The sequence below is a fragment of the Mobula hypostoma genome, chromosome 5, assembly GCF_963921235.1.
Source record: "Mobula hypostoma chromosome 5, sMobHyp1.1, whole genome shotgun sequence".
Taxonomy (NCBI): domain Eukaryota; kingdom Metazoa; phylum Chordata; class Chondrichthyes; order Myliobatiformes; family Myliobatidae; genus Mobula; species Mobula hypostoma.
The window spans coordinates 158,310,046-158,326,165 of NC_086101.1; the positions used below are offsets into that span (position 1 = coordinate 158,310,046).

General features: G+C 41.2%; 1 long non-coding RNA gene across 1 annotated transcript in view; it reads right to left on the bottom strand.

Annotated features, from left to right (window-relative positions):
* Nucleotides 1-1,428: 1,428 nt before the first annotated feature.
* LOC134346323 (uncharacterized) overlaps nt 1,429-16,120 on the bottom strand; it is a 50,458-nt gene continuing 35,766 nt past the window's right edge. Inside the window, exon 3 of the long non-coding RNA XR_010017906.1 lies at nt 1,429-3,978. This is a non-coding gene — a long non-coding RNA (uncharacterized LOC134346323). The remainder of the gene's footprint in view (nt 3,979-16,120) is intronic.

The window sequence follows — 16,120 nt, forward strand, 5'->3', positions numbered from 1 at the left end:
TTTTGAATAATATTCCAACTATTGATGTCACACTCACCTCTCTATAAAAACCAGACTTAACCCAGTTGCCCTTCTTAAACATCTGCTCGCCTTCTATCTGCATCACTTCTGAGGCCACATAATATTTGAAAGTTTCTATCAGAGCCCAGCAATCTTTTCTCTTATCTGCTGCAGAAAATTGGACAATGTCTCATCAGGCTCAGAGGATTCATCCACTTTTAAACTCTCTAAAATATCTCAGACCTCCTCCTTTACAGTGGGGGTTTGTTTCAGAATTCCATCAACCCCTTCCTTGCATTTTTCAGCCTCAATATCTTTCTCCATTATGGATACTGATACTGTAAGAAGTATTCATTCAAGACCTCCAGACCGGCACACTGATTTCCAATTTGGTCCTTAATGGGTCCATCTATTTGCTTGGTTACCACCTTGCTCTTAGTTTGCTTATAAAATGGCTTGGGACTTGCCATAATCTTTCCAACCAATCCTACTCTGTACCTTTCTCTGCTCTCCTAACAACTTTTTAAAGTAATCACTCGCCACACCCCACCCACTCTACCACAAACATTTTTATACACCCGTAGATAAATAGTTACTTTAAAATGCTTTATTATTAAAATTTTTTATCTCCAGGGTTACCTGGACTAGTTCTTACCATTCATCATTACCAAAACACATTAGCCTTGAACTCTCCCTTTCATTTTTGAACGACTGATTGGTCACGTGTAGATTTACCTGCAAGTAGCTGCTTCTGGTCCATTTTTGCCAGGTCTTGTTTTATCATGCTGAAATCAGCCTTCTGCCAACTCAGGACCTCAATTTCCAATCTATTCTTGTCCTTCTCCATAAAAATTTAGTGTTATGTTCATTCTCTCTGAAATGTTCTCTGACGGACACATTTTCCACTAGAATTAGCATGATATGTTGGCATCGAAAATGTGGCAATACTTGTGGGCTGCCCTACACAATCCTCGCTGATTTGACTTGACTCAAAATGACACATTTCGCTATATATTCAGATGTATATGTGACAAATTATGCTAATCTTCAATAAAAGATTAAAAATTTTTAAATCCAGTATCACCCTTTCTTTAGCAGGGCTATCCACATACTGGTTCAGAAAGATCTTCCACATGTACTTTAAAAATTCTCTCTGCCAAGTTCTCACACTAAAGTGATCCTAGTACATGCTGGGGAAATTGGAGTTCCCTTACTATAAATACCTTCTGGTGCACATATTTACCCCTCCATCTTCTGCTGACTGTTTAGTGGCTTTCAGTGTACACCTACAAAATGTTAATCCTTTTTGTTGCTAAGCTCCATCCTTTATATTCTTTCTAGCTCTGTCAATTATACTGTATGGGGCATCTTCTTTCATATTAAGCCACACTCATATAGAAAGAGAACTTGGTTAAATGTGTAGCTGTTTTTAATCATATTTCCAATACATTGTTGTCTTTGCAATTACATTATCAAGTTACAAAATATGTACAGTCAGCAATAAACAGAAAATTGCTGTAAGCAGGAACAGCTGTTTCAGGGGGATGAAACTAAAAAAGCAAATAGAATCTCAACACCCAGTTTCCCATCAGCCAACTAAACGGTTGCACATTGGCCGATTTTATAATGGATGAGTAAGCAGCATCTCAGAAAACCAAACCGATATAAAACATTTACTCACTTAGACAAGATTCAGCAGTTATACAGAATAAAGCCTTCATTATCTAGTTAATTTTTCATACTAGTGGAATATTAAGTAAATTATAATACGAATTCTATCATGAGAAACATCACAGATTCCCATTTCAGAGAACTGAGTACAAGTTTCACATATAATGCTGGCGAAGTATTTGTTACTTGTATTTGCTCTATGTGTTTTAATTCAGGACCCTACTGTGCCAGTTAGCATGGATACAGAATGGTCTCTGTGACTGTGAGAAATTATTAAGTCCTCTTCCAGACAAAAGTGTAATGGTTGTGATTCTGACATTCATGCACATTTCGGATTATCAAGTGCACATGGGACATTGCCTACTAGGGCCTGCATTTGCATTTGGAATGCTTTTACGAAAGGAAACCCAGGGTTACTATCAATGTCTGGTTATTAAGCTTCATTAGGGGCTGTTTCACCAGGACTTCCCTGCAGAATGCTGCAGGGAAGGATAAGTGAACCATGACAGCACCGTTGGGGTAGTTTGTGCTCAGGCATCTCCAATAGACTGACCATTTAGTTTGCTAGCCTGGTAACAGACTCTTAAAATGTACATTCTATTTCAAGCTCCAACATAGCCAGACTTTACCACATGGACTGAGGAGTCAATTCAAAGTCTTTCTCAACTTTATATAAGACCATAAGACACTGGAGCAGAAATAAGCCAATCAGCCTATTGGGTTTACTCTGCCATTCGATCAAGGCTGGCTTATTTTCCTTTCAATCCCATTCTTCTGCCTTCTCCCCATAACTTTCGATGGTCTTACTAATTAAGTACCGATCAACCCTGCCTGAAATACAGTATGTCCAACGACTTGGACCCCCTGCTGTCTGTGGCAACAAATTCCAGAGGTTCACCACCCTCTGGCTAAAGAAATTGCTCCTCATCTCTGTTCTAAAGTGATGTCCTTCTGTTCTGAGGCTGTACTCTCTGGTCCTAGACTTTTTCACTCTTGGAAACATCCTCTCCACACAGACTCTATCTGGGCCTTTCAATTTCCTTGAAGAAAATTTAACATCCCTGCCATTACCTTGAAAACTGGATAAAGAGTACACGTAGTTGTGTTCGGAACCTGCAGTCCATTCAGTCGGAGGACACAGAAGCCCATTGTAAACAGAGGAAGGAGTGCAGCAATTCTCATTCACCCTGTCTGAGCCCAGCTGCCCCACTTGCAATAGAGTCATGGGGTCTCCAGCTGGGTTCACCCACCACCTCACAATCAACAGAAGTGGAGCAAGAACTTGACTCCAAGGAAAGAAGAGGGTGAAGGCAGAGAAGGCTTGCATCTGCCGCTAATTAGATCCTTGTTTTCCTGGACATTCTCATCAAGTCAGCCCTGATGGTTTATGCTAGTGAACTAACGTCACTACCACAAGTGTCAATTTTGGCAGAGAGATCTGCCCAACACTTGTATGCAAAGCAATCACCGTCAGAGAGCATCGTCGTTGCCTTGTGGTGTTCAGATTCCTTCGCTCCCCTCAGAGGAAACGTGCTCTTGCCTGCAATTCACTAAGCCTGAGGAGTCAGAGTTCTCATAGAAGGAGGAAGGTTAATAGAATTTTTATTTGTTCAGGAGTGATACCTGCAAATTATTCTGACATTTGCCAGTTTGATGTTTACATCTGTGTAAGCAGCAGCATAGTGTCTGCAAGATCCATTCCAGAGTATAGCGACTTAATAAAAATACATTTCTAACATTCAAAATCTTTGCTAAGTTACACTATAGCACATCTTAGAAGGTCAGCAGAAGGCAGAGAACGGCTAATGAACTTTTCAGCATATTTTCCAAAATTAAATTTGCTTTCAAATAAGCAGTAATGTTTAGTCATATATTCCAACCATTAAAATGGTTTCCTTGCTGGAGAAGAATGATTTTGACATGCAAACACAATGCAAGGTGCTCCGCTTTTGGCCAAAATGCCCAATCTCTTTGTCTTAAACACAAAACACATCTGCCTTGTAACAAAATGTGCATTTAGGTTGTCTATAATGCAATTGGTTGAAATGATACGAGCTGAACTTTATTATGATACATAGCTCTTCAGATTGGTTACTCTCAGTGACCAAGGCCAATGATGAAGAGTCCTGATGATGGATCTGAGCCCAAAAGATTGACTGTTTATGCCTCTTCATAGAGGCTGCCTGACTTGCTGAGTTCCTCCAGCACTTTGTGTGTGTTGCTCTGGATTTCCAGCATCAGCAGAATCTGTTGTTTTTATGAATCCATTGCCCTTGTGTTGGTCTTTGGCTGCTGTTACACCACCTGCTGTAAGATAAAATGGAATTTAAAAAGAAAAACAGAACAAGGCCATCCGTAGGAATAACATGTAAGTAGTATCGACTTGGCTGATCCGCAAGCATGATAGTGTCTACTTTTAGCATTAAACAGCTGTACTGGTATTGTTCCACCAATTACATTTTGGCTTGATTCTGCAGATATTGTACTGCAGGGACATCTGAAACCCATCTTCTTTAAGTTAAAGGAGTTTTGTTTTTGCTTTGACAGCCTCAGTGTCAAAGCTCTGCTAATATTTTCTTTGCTGTTATGGGCCAGGCTCCTTTATTGAGGCTGCTGTCAAATAACTTATAAAAAAGTTTAATACTTGCAATATGGGTTGTACAAGAATTCTGTGGTAAAGTTACATGAAACCAGGCTTAAGAGCTATTTGGTGATGTCACTACATTTCATATAAATATAAAACATGTGATATGAATGCAGGATAAAAGAACAAGGAGAATATTATCTTTCTTAGGCTAGTAGAGTGTGCGCCTGAGGGTGTCAGGTCTTATTAACAGTCTCATTATGATTCCCTGAATATCAGATCACTACTTGCTGTGGAAATAATGATGGCAGCTACTGAAGCAGAAATAATTTGGGAGACAGGATCCTCATTACAACACTTTCCACTTTTTAAGTGAATGATGCTTAGAACAAAAACATATATATTGTAGTCATATTTATATAAAAATAAATATATGTACAAAATAGCTCAATCTCAGCTAAATGGGAGTCTCTACTGTATTGAAAATGGACGATGTGGAAGAGGACCTCTGTTGGTCAGGGTTGGCCGTGAATGTAGTCCCAGCTGTCTGCATGATATGCAAGTTAGTACACAGGCTAGAGCCGTATGATATGGAGAGCAAGCTATTGCCTGTGTAGCAGACTCCTCCTCTCCACACAACTCATGAATCCAAAGGAATATACTGTTTTGTCCCAACAGTGTTGCCAGGCAGCCTTGAATTCAATGTAGGGCTACCTTAGGGACTCCAACGCCAGATTTCTCCTCAGGGTTTACTCCCAAAGTCTTCATAGCTGCAAGGCAGTGGAGGTTTGATACCAGAGCTCCTAGATGAGCTGCCAACCATGGCAGACAAACTCCATCTGCCCGAAGTGACTGGCTCTAAGGTGCCAGTAACCCGCCTTCGCCCACCCTTCTGCCCGCAGAAACAGTTCCGCCAGGATTAGTAGCTAAGCCAGACACGAAGGCCAAGGTTGGACTTGGTTGTTGGAGGCTATTTGAGATGCATGCCATTAGGAGCTTTAATAGGTAGTGGGAGCTTATCCCCATTACCACCCCGGGTCTAACAACCTTAGGGAACCAAACTATGTATAATCAAGTGAATTTCTACCAGACTACTACATTTGGAATACTACAGCGTTCTTCATAAATTCCAGAACTTAGTCCAGTTGAATATTCTCCTGACTTTGACACAACCACACAAAGATAATGGAATTTCACACCATGTATGTGCGCTGCTGTTTAATTTTGTCTGGGCTTAACTGTGAAGACATCAACTGGCAGCGGGTCTGAAACTGCTGTACTGCATTTTTAAAAAATAACATTATTTGTGTTCCTCTGGTCCTGTTAGGAGAGAGACAGTCCTTGGCCATATACAGGAGTGTTTAATCCTCTGTGGTTTATCATAGGAATGCACTTTCATTGATTAGTGGAAATGGCATTTATCACAAGTCCTAGACGGAGCAAGAGTGGTAACAATCAGCTGTCATATTTATGAGTAAGTGTTTATATCTTCTGGCAGTCGATATATACTTCTGGATTGCAGCTGAATAGTAGAAAGCCAGCTGACAACTTTGACTCTCCATGGGATCAGAAATCTGAGGGCTATCGAAGTTAATATCTGAACAGGAGGAGTACCAAAACACTGTACACATCATTTAATGATGCAACAGTGAGTTGGTGTGTATATTATGAAGCAAATACATTGCGGCTTTTACATTGCACATGTAATCAGTATATGTCTCAGTCCCGCTCTGAGAAGAGTGACATGGCAAATCTCGTCTACAAATCTCAACTTTGCTCCTGTTGCTTGATGATACAGGATGCCTCCACTGAGTACCTGTTTCTTACCTTCACAGGGATCAACAATTTTAGGCATGCAATTTTGACTTTGGAAGACAAAGGATAATACTGCAATATTGGATCAGCTTCCTTTAACTATTTCTCCTAACTTTCATTTTGACTGAAGTCAATCAGACAAAATTACTCACTACTGTGGAAAATCAAGGAATTTAGCTTCTACTACAGAAATGTTAGCTCGCACAAAACTGTCTCCCATAAAACTTAGTTTGTGCCAACAGTGCATCCAACAATAGATTGAAACTGCATGTTTTGCTTTATTTGATGTATTTCTCATATTCAGTTACCACTATATGTCATTGCTGAAGAACAGGTGAAAATACTTTTCTTAGATTTGATTTTAACAGTGCAGCACACATTTTGATACTCTGACATTAGTACTAAATGTAAAGGTAACAGGCTTAGGATTCACAGTAATTCATGCTAAATTACTCAGTAACTAAAATCCTTTTATCATTGACTTGCAAATATAATAACACTTCTTTATATTTTAAATTAACTTATTTATGTTTCTACCTAACATTTCATGTGGAATATTACGAGGTGAAATATTTCAAAACCCATTACACTGTAGAGAAGATGCTGATTTGTAGTTTCACCTCCAAAAGAAAACCAAACACTGACTATGCACTGGCCATATTTGAACTTACGAAACTGTCAGTGAAGAAAGACTGTGGCACATCTTTCCCATATTCTGCTGCCCGCAGAAATTCAACTCCACCTAATCTCTGCTTCTTGATGTCATGCAGGCCATGAGTGCAACTAACTGATCGACAAGAGATCCATTCTCAGTGGAAAATGATGTCATGCAAAGGCTGTATCAATGCCCTAGAAATTCTTGCAAACTCACCTCCATCAAGTTTCAGGTTCTCTGCTGAAATTGAGCTAATCTGCAGGACAAATTGGTAACTGTTCAGTCAACATTGTCTTCACTCCACTACCAAGGTCACCGCAAATTTAATCAGTGAGTAGGCAGACAATTTGTTGCACTAAAGTGTTGTACTTTGGTAGGATCAACCAGGGTAGGTCTTACACAGCAAATGAGCAGTGCAATAGAACAAAGGGATCAGGGAATACAGGTCCATAATTCATTGAAGTGGTGTCACAGATTGATAGGGTCACAAAGAAAACTTTTGGCACATTGACCTTCATAAGTTAAAGTATTGAGTACGGGAGTTGGGATGTTATGTTGAAGTTGTTTAAGAAATTGATGAGACCTAATTTGGAACATTGTGTACAGTTTTGGTCACCTATCTACAGGAAAATTGTTAATAATGTTGAAAGAGTACAGAGGAAATTTACAAAGATGTTGTCAGGTCTGGAAGACCTGAGTTTTATTGAAATATTGCACAGGTTAGGACGTAATTCCTTGGAACATTGACAGTTGAACATTGAACATTGATTGAGAGGAGATTTGATATAGGTATGATGAGGGGCATAGGGTAAATGCAAGCAGGACTTTTCCACTGAGGTTAGGTGGGACTACAACTGGAGGTCATGGGTTAAGGATGAAAGTGAGAAGTTTGAGGGGAACATGAGGGGAAACTTCTTCACTTAGAGGGTCGTGAGAGTGTGTGGAACAAGCTGCAAATGCAAGTGGTGCATACGAGCTTGATTTCAATGTTTAAGAGAAGTTTGGATAGTGGAGGGCTGTGGGCCTGGTGCAGGTTGATGGGAGTTGGCAGTCTAAATGGCTCAGCATCGATTGGACGGGCTGAACGGCCTGTTTCTGTGCAATACTTTTCTATGACAGTGTTCACATATGTGCATGTTTGGAGAATGAGCTCAAAATCACCACTGACCTGTTTGTTGAGGCACATGAGAAAGTGGGTTTTAAATTTAACATCTGAAAAGCAAAGATCACCCTCTGATGCACAGCACTGCCCTGCAGCAATAAGACTCACTGCTAGACACTTAGTAAATAATGCCCACTTCACTATGGCTGTTAGCCCAGCAACACGGCCTTCAGGTGACTGAGGGTGAGAGTCTTTGGACATTAAGACTTGTAAACTGGGATAAAATTCTTGTTCTAATAGCTAGCAGTGATCCCTACACTTCTGAGGCAAGAGCTACCACAACAGGCAATTTAAAACACTGGAGAGATATCACTAATGCTGTCTTTGTAAAATCCTCCAAATCCATAGCAGGATAAGCCAAGGCCCTGTTCCAAGTAAATATCCCTAGCACAGAGGCCCAAGTTGTACTCATTTGGCTCCAAGGTACAGGTCACATTATTGACACAAGAGACTGCAGATGCCGGGAACTGGAGCAAAAACAACAAGATGTTGGAGAAGCCCGCTGATTTCCACCACTATCTTATTTATGCTCCAGGTCACATTTTCACAAGCCCAAAATTAGATTGCTAAACACACAGTCTATTCTGAATTCTGTCAAAAAATATTACTGGAGGGAAAGATTTAAAGATAATCTTAAAACCTCCTTTAAAAAGTGGATTCACTAGGCCATGACTGTTCAAAATGAAGAAACAGCAAATGGTACATCACTGAGAAACTCCAATCCATTTAGGAATTGAATGATCTAATCCAGCTCCTATTTTCTATGATCTCATTCTGTTATTATAACCGGGGGTGGGGGTGGGGGTGGTAATGGGGACAAGCTCCCACTAGCTATTAGATGCTCCCAATGGTGTGCACCTCAAATAGCTTCTGACAACCAAGTTCAACTCCCGGCCTTCGCCTGTGGCTTAGCTACTAAGCCTGGTGAAACTGTTTCTACTGACAGGAGATGGGTTACTGATGCCTTCAAACCAGTTGGGCAGATGGGGTTTGTCAGCTGTGGTTGGCAGCTCATCTAGAAGGAAAACTCTGATCTCAAATTTTCGCTGTCTTGTGGCTATACCCACTCATGAGGAAGGCTTCGGGAGTAACCCCCCAAGAAAATAATCTGGATTTGGAGTCCCTAAAGCAGTCCTACATGAAGTTCAATGCTGTCTGACAATTCCCGCGATGCTGCTAGTGTCAAACTGTATCGGTCTCTGCCATTCCTTTGGGGTTCATCAGATGCGTGGCGAGAGGAAGCTTGCTACATGGGCAACAGCTTGCTCTCTATATCGTACTGCCCAGGTTCGCACATCTAGACAGCTAGGGTGCAATATCCATGGTCAATTCTGACTGCTGGAGGCCCTCACCTCACCTCACCTCACACCAGGAAAGTCCACTTTCAATTCTATGGCACTAAACAAGAACAACAATATATGAGCAAATTTCCAGTACGCTGTGGTTCTGGACAAAGAGGGTTTACATTTTGAATTCAACTCTCATTTGATATCAAACCTGTATGTAAAATTTACTTCTGGACATCAGTGAGGGAAGCTGGCATATATCTTTCAAACTCTGAGATTCCTGTGGTTCAGTATTGTCCGGTGTGGACCTTGACACAGAAGAAGCAGCTGGAGGCAGCCTCCTTGTTGGATGGTAATAAATGAAACATGGAAAATACTTTGACAAGGCCATCATATACTCTGCAGGTTCATCAAACTGCCTCTCTTGGGGTAGTTCTCCATCAGTACTCCAGATGTTTATGACAGGGGTCCTGAGGAATGAAGTTGTGCCTTGAAACCTCACCGGGTGCTCTTTGTTCCAATGGTATTAAGGCGAAACAAAGATTGGAACCTGTCGGAGGCAAGGCAGCAATAACTTCCTTCGTAAGTGCTCTGGAATGGAATATTCCAGAGTACATTGTATCATTGACAAACCCTGCAATATCCTGAAGCAGGGGATTACAGTGGCCGATGTGCTGAAAGGGGCTGAGGGTGAACTTTATCTATGGAGCCAGTTGTAACTCAAATGTGGTTACCTTTCTCCAGGACTCCATCCACCTCACCACCTCCAATGATAGAATTGCTGGTTGTTGAAAATAGAATACTACAGCGCAGTACAGGCCTTTCAGCCTGCGATGTTGTGCCGACCTACTATCCTACTCTAAGATCAATCTAACCCTTCCCTCCGACATAGTACTCCATTTTTTTATCATCTATGTGCCTCTCTTAGAATTTCTTAAATGCCCCTAATGTAACTGCATCAACAACCAATCCTGGCAGGGCATTCCTTGCACCCACCACATGCTGTGCTAAGAACTTATATATAGACTTTTCTCCAATTATCTTAAAATTATGCCCCCTAGTATTAGTCATTTCTCCCCTGGGAAAAAGTCTCTGGCTGTCCACTTGATCTATGCCTTGAACTATCTTCTACACCTCTACCAAGTCACCTCTCATCCTCTTTCGCTCCAAAGAAAAAAGCCTTATTTTCAGTGCTTTATTGTCAGTGTCCCTTGCACTATCATTTGTCACCTTCTAGTGCTCTTGGCCCTGCGTTCACAAGGACAGTTCTGAGTGGAAAGTGCCCCGGGATAAAGAGCATAAAATGAGAGTGAGAATGGGCTGGATGCCAGGTGTTTGTGAGGACTGGCTGAGGGGAGAATTGAACAATTTTACAAGAGAAGCTGCAGCTCAATAATGAGATGAGAATGGGTATAATGGCACTATGGTATTGTTCAAATAATAATCTGACAGAAATAAGAACAGAACATCCTGGAAAATCTCAGCAGCTCAGGTAGCATCAATTGAGAGAGAAACAGAGTTATTATCTCAAGTCAATTACATTTTCTGTTATAAATTCAGTTTTTGTGCTTTTTGTAATCCCACAACTGGGATTAACAACTTGCAGATACAAGGTCAAGTTCCACAGTGCTATTAGGGAAATTTTAAACTGTTTAACAGTTACATCTGGAATAAGTTGCCTTTTTCTCAGGCTGTCTCTTAGGATTGAAAATTACTTTCCTCCACCCCATTTCTGGGTGGGAGATTTTTGTGTGGGAATTCTTTTAATGCGGGGCCTAAATGTACTTAGAGTGTAAATGTGTGTGGTTAGAGTGAATTTGTGTGTCCTTAGATTCTGTGTGTGTGTGTGTGTGTGTGTGTGTGTGTGTCTGTCTGTGTGTGTCTGTGTCTGTGTCTATCTGTCTGTCTCCATAGATTTGTGTTTGCTGAGTCAGTGCAGAAGATCCTTAACTCTGCTATACATCAGCCAACTATGGTGGCAATGAAGCTCCACGTAGTTCATTCTGGAAAGGAAATCTGCTACCCTGGCAAGTGATTTATTGATTTGGAAATGGTTACATCCAAAATCTGCAACAAAAACTTTGATTGGTCCATGCTAGCCAGCTTCCATTTTTTTTTTGCAAGACTTAAATCCTTATCGGTACCCAAACATTAGCCCTCAGGTTAAATCTCCCTCCCAATTATTCATTGACAATTAAAAAAATAGAAAAAGGGATAATTGTTGAAGATGCAGTTTAGATCTTTTCCAGACCTCTGAAATTAACTTTTAACTCCTATAAAATGCTTGACTGTTCCAGTACCTCTATAATTTTACTGAATGGCTTGTAAATCCAACTTCGTTTTTCAGGCATTAAATGAACAACACTGCAGGCTTAAATCACAAGTCCTGAGGTCCATATATAAATACTGAGGAAATTCAAACATTTTTGATGTGCGTGGACGAGTTGACCTGATCGCCTTGTATCTGTGCTGTATTACTCTGTGGCATTGCTAGTTGGTGTCTGAAACTGGCAGTTGTCCCTTTGCACTTTCCTGTTGAGGGTCTAATGACTATTTTGGGGCAAGCTCCCCCAAAATGGTCATTCTGGGCAGAGCCACTTATGTGCAAGGCCAACATCCGAGGAAAATAAATATCACCATTTATGGTTAACAGTCAATAGTTTTAATATTGATTTCTGAGCAGGATGAGGCAGACAGAAGAGATCACAGAAAAATATATGGCTCCTGATTTGCAGGAACAACGTAACCTCCTGGGAATACTGGAATCTCTGTTGATTTCTATAATTACAATATGATAATTAATTAGACATTAGATAGACTTAAAACCAGAAGAAATGCTCTTCTTGCAGCAACCCTTACCCTTAAGATTCAAAAGAGAAATCACCAAATGTGATAATATTTAAATGAGCCAATTCACTTTATGAATGTTGATATGTTAGAAACACAGAAGATGACTTCTGGTGAAGTAAATCAGTGCTGGGAGAAATCTTCTGGCCAGTCCAGCTCTCTTTCCTGGGAACTCTACAGAATTCATCCCTTGTCCCCCAGGATCAATAAAGTACGACTATGACTATGACTATGTAGGGGACTATGAAATAGTAGGGGACAGAGGGTCCAGTGAGATGGAGGAACTGAGGGGAAATACATGTTAGTAGGGAAGTGATGTTAGGTAAATTGAAGGGATTAAAGGCAGATAAATCCCCAGGGCCAGATGGTCTGCATCCCAAAGTGCTTAAGGAAGTAGCCCAAGAAATAGTGGATGCATTATTGATAATTTTTCAAAACTCTTTAGATTCTGGACTAGTTTCTGAGGATTGGAGGGTGACTAATGTAGCCCCACTTTTTAAAAAAAGGATGGAGAGAGAAACCGGGGAACTATAGACCGGTTAGCCTTACATCGGTGGTGGGGAAAATGCTAGAGTCAGTTATCAAAGATGTGATAACAGCACATTTGGAAAGCAGTGAAATCATCGGACAAAGTCAGCATGCATTTGTGAAAGGAAAATCATGTCTGACGAATCTCATAGAATTTTTTGAGGATGTAACTAGTAGAGTGTAGGGGAGAACAGTGGATGTGGTGTATTTGGATTGTCAAAAGGCTTTTGACAAGGTCCCACACAGGAGATTAGTGTGCAAACTTGAACTACACGGTATTGGGGGTAAGGTATTGACGTGGATAGAGAACTGGCTGACAGATAGGAAGCAAAGAGTGGGAATAAACGGGACCTTTTCAGAATGGCAGGCAGTGACTAGTGGAGTACTGCAAGGCTCAGTGCTGGGACCCCAGTTGTTTGCAATATATATTAATGACTTAGATGAGGGAATTAAATGCAGCATCTCCAAGTTTGCGGATGACACGAAGCTGGGCGGCAGTGTTAGCTGTGAGGAGGATGCTAAGAGGATGCAGGGTGACTTGGATAGGTTAGGTGAGTGGGCAAATTCATGGCAGATGCAATTTAATGTGGATAAATGTGAGGTTATCCGCTTTGGTGGCAAAAACAGGAAAACAGATTATTATCTGAATGGTGGCCGATTAGGAAAAGGGGAGGTGCAACGAGATCTGGGTGTCATTATACACCAGTCATTGAAAGTAGGCATGCAGGTACAGCAGGCGGTGAAAAAGGCGAATGGTATGCTGGCATTCATAGCAAGAGATTCGAGTACAGGAGCAAGGAAGTACTACTGCAGTTGTACAAGGCCTTGGTGAGACCACATCTGGAGTATTGTGTGCAGTTTTGGTCCCCTAATCTGAAGAAAGACATCCTTGCCATAGAGGGAGTACAAAGAAGGTTCACCAGATTGATTCCTGGGATGGCAGGACTTTCATATGGTGAAAGACTGGATCGACTAGGTTTATACTCGTTGGAATTTAGAAGATTGAGGGGGGATCTTATTGAAACGTACAAAATCCTAAAGGGATTGGACAGGCTAGATGCAGGAAGATTGTTCCCGATGATGGGGAAGTCCAGAACGAAGGGTCACAGTTTGAGGATAAAGGGGAAGCCTTTTAAGACCGAGATTAGGAAAAACTTCTTCACACAGAGAGTGGTGAATCTGTGGAATTCCCTGCTACAGGAAACAGTTGAGGCCAGTTCATTGGCTATATTTAAGAGGGAGTTAGATATGGCCCTTGTGGCTAAAGGGATCGGGGGTATGGAGAGAAGGCTGGTACAGGGTTCTGAGTTGGATGAGCAGCCATGATCATACTGAATGGCGGTGCAGGCTCAAAGGGCCGAATGGCCTACTCCTGCACCTATTTTCTATGTTTCTATGTTTCTATGTCCCCAGTATCTTTGGGAAATTATCAGGCTCTGGAGGACATTGGGTCACAGTATGGATTAGGATGCACACAACACCTGTCCAGACCCCCATGTGTGTTGTGTGTGAGCCCCATTTCTGGCACTGTACAAGCATCTAGTTACAAGTCTGGGACTATGGAGCTCACATCAGTTCTGGGTATGATGACTTTCTGGCCAAGTCTCCAATAATAATAATGCAAAGGTAGGTGGAGGGACAGGTAGTGTTGAGGAAGCATGTTGAGGAATCTGCTGAAAGGCTTGGACAAGTTGGAATATGCAGATGGAATACAGTGTTGGGAAGTATATGGTCATGCTTTTTGTTAGAAGGAATAAAGGCATAGACTATTTTCTAAACAGGGAGAAAATTCAGAAATCGGAGCTGCAAAGGGACTCTGGAGTCCGAGTGTAGGATTCCCAAAATCCAGGTTAAGATGGTGATAAGGAAGGTAAATGCAATGTTAGCATTTATTTCGGGGCAACCAGTACATAAAAGCAAGGATGTAATGTTGAGACTTTGTAGGGCATTGATTGTTACTGGGTTCGGATATGGCCCAAGTGCGGAATGAGAGACACTGAAGCAGGTCGATAGTTCACAGACTTTAATATGAACAGTGTTAAAGGGAAAATAAACAATAAACTCTAGGCCAAACAGGGCCGTTAACTAAAACTCTCAAAAGGAAAACAAAGCCTACACTGCGGCTGAAAAGAATAGCTAAACAGTAAACGAATACCACTAGTCTTCAGAGTCAGTTGACTTGGAAGTCCAATACCTCAGGGAAGATTGAATGCAAAACAGCAGCGAAGCGTTGCACTGCTCTGTCTAAGTCTCGACAAGCACTATGACGACAAGCATGGGGTTGAATACTATCACGATTAACTAATAATTAGCTGACATGTGCAAGCTCACAAGCACAATTGCCATATCTACTGCGCTGCCGAATCCGTGGTTGTGACATTGATCAGAACACATCTGGAGTATTGTGAGCAATTTTGGGCCCCATATCTAAGAAAGGATTGCTGGCATTGGAAAGGGTCCAGAGGAGTTTTATGAGAATGATCCCAGGAAAGTAACGGTTAATGCATGAGGGGTATTTGATGGCTCTGGGCCCGTACTCTCTGGAGTTTAGAAAAATGAGGGGATATCTCTTTGAAACTTATTGAATACTGAAAGGTGCAAATAGATTGGATGTATGGATATGGATGGGCTGTTTCCAATAGTGGTAGAGTCTAGGACCAGAGGGCATAGTCTCAGAATACAAGGACATCTCTGCAGAGGAGAGATGAGGAGGGCATGAGCTGCCCACACTCAGTAATAATCCCATCTGTGTGGTTTATGGTAAATGTGAACAATGTCGTCCCTAAAATTGACTCCTAGAATTCCAGGTTTGATCTCATTTGAGTTGTCCAATTAATCAGATGTTCTTTCTCTCTTTTCTGTTGAAATTTTTAACAAATTATACATTTTGTTCAAATAGTATATTGAAAAGATGCAATCCACAGATCTGTATGTTTGGAAACCATTCCAGATAACAAATTGAATTGAAACTAATTAAATATTTCATGAGCTGCAAAACTAAGTTACCCTTTTACGCTGTTTATACTTACCTGCTTCAATGAGTTCAAAAAAGATCTTCAATAAAACTTTTTTTTAGTCTGACTTTGATCGCAACATTTATTTTCAAATAAGTTAATGAGACACAAGTAGAAACTTAGCATTGAAATGGATTACCTACCAATTAATTGTTCCAAACAATAAAAATAATGCTGAGTAGTTCTTGAACTGAGCCTCTGCCTAAATATAACATGACAAGGACTCTCCATGCAACCCATGGGAGTTTCCACAGACACTCACAGCAGACAACTGAGGTTCTCGGAAGTCCTATTCAGATGCAAGTGCTGAATTTTAGAGCCTCGTTTTGTGCTTGCTCAAAGGTGAGGCCCGTGATGAAAATTCAACGCACTCAGCATATGCAACATGTTTCATAACAAAAATATCAGGTCAAGTGGCATGCATTTCTCATTCAGTAAAAAAGAATTCCCTCCCTCCTTCCCCTCTTCTTGTTATTCTCCACTCTAGCCCCTTATCTCTTCCCACCTGCCTATCAGCTCCCCCTGGGTCCCCTCCTCCTTCCCTTTCTCCTATGGTCC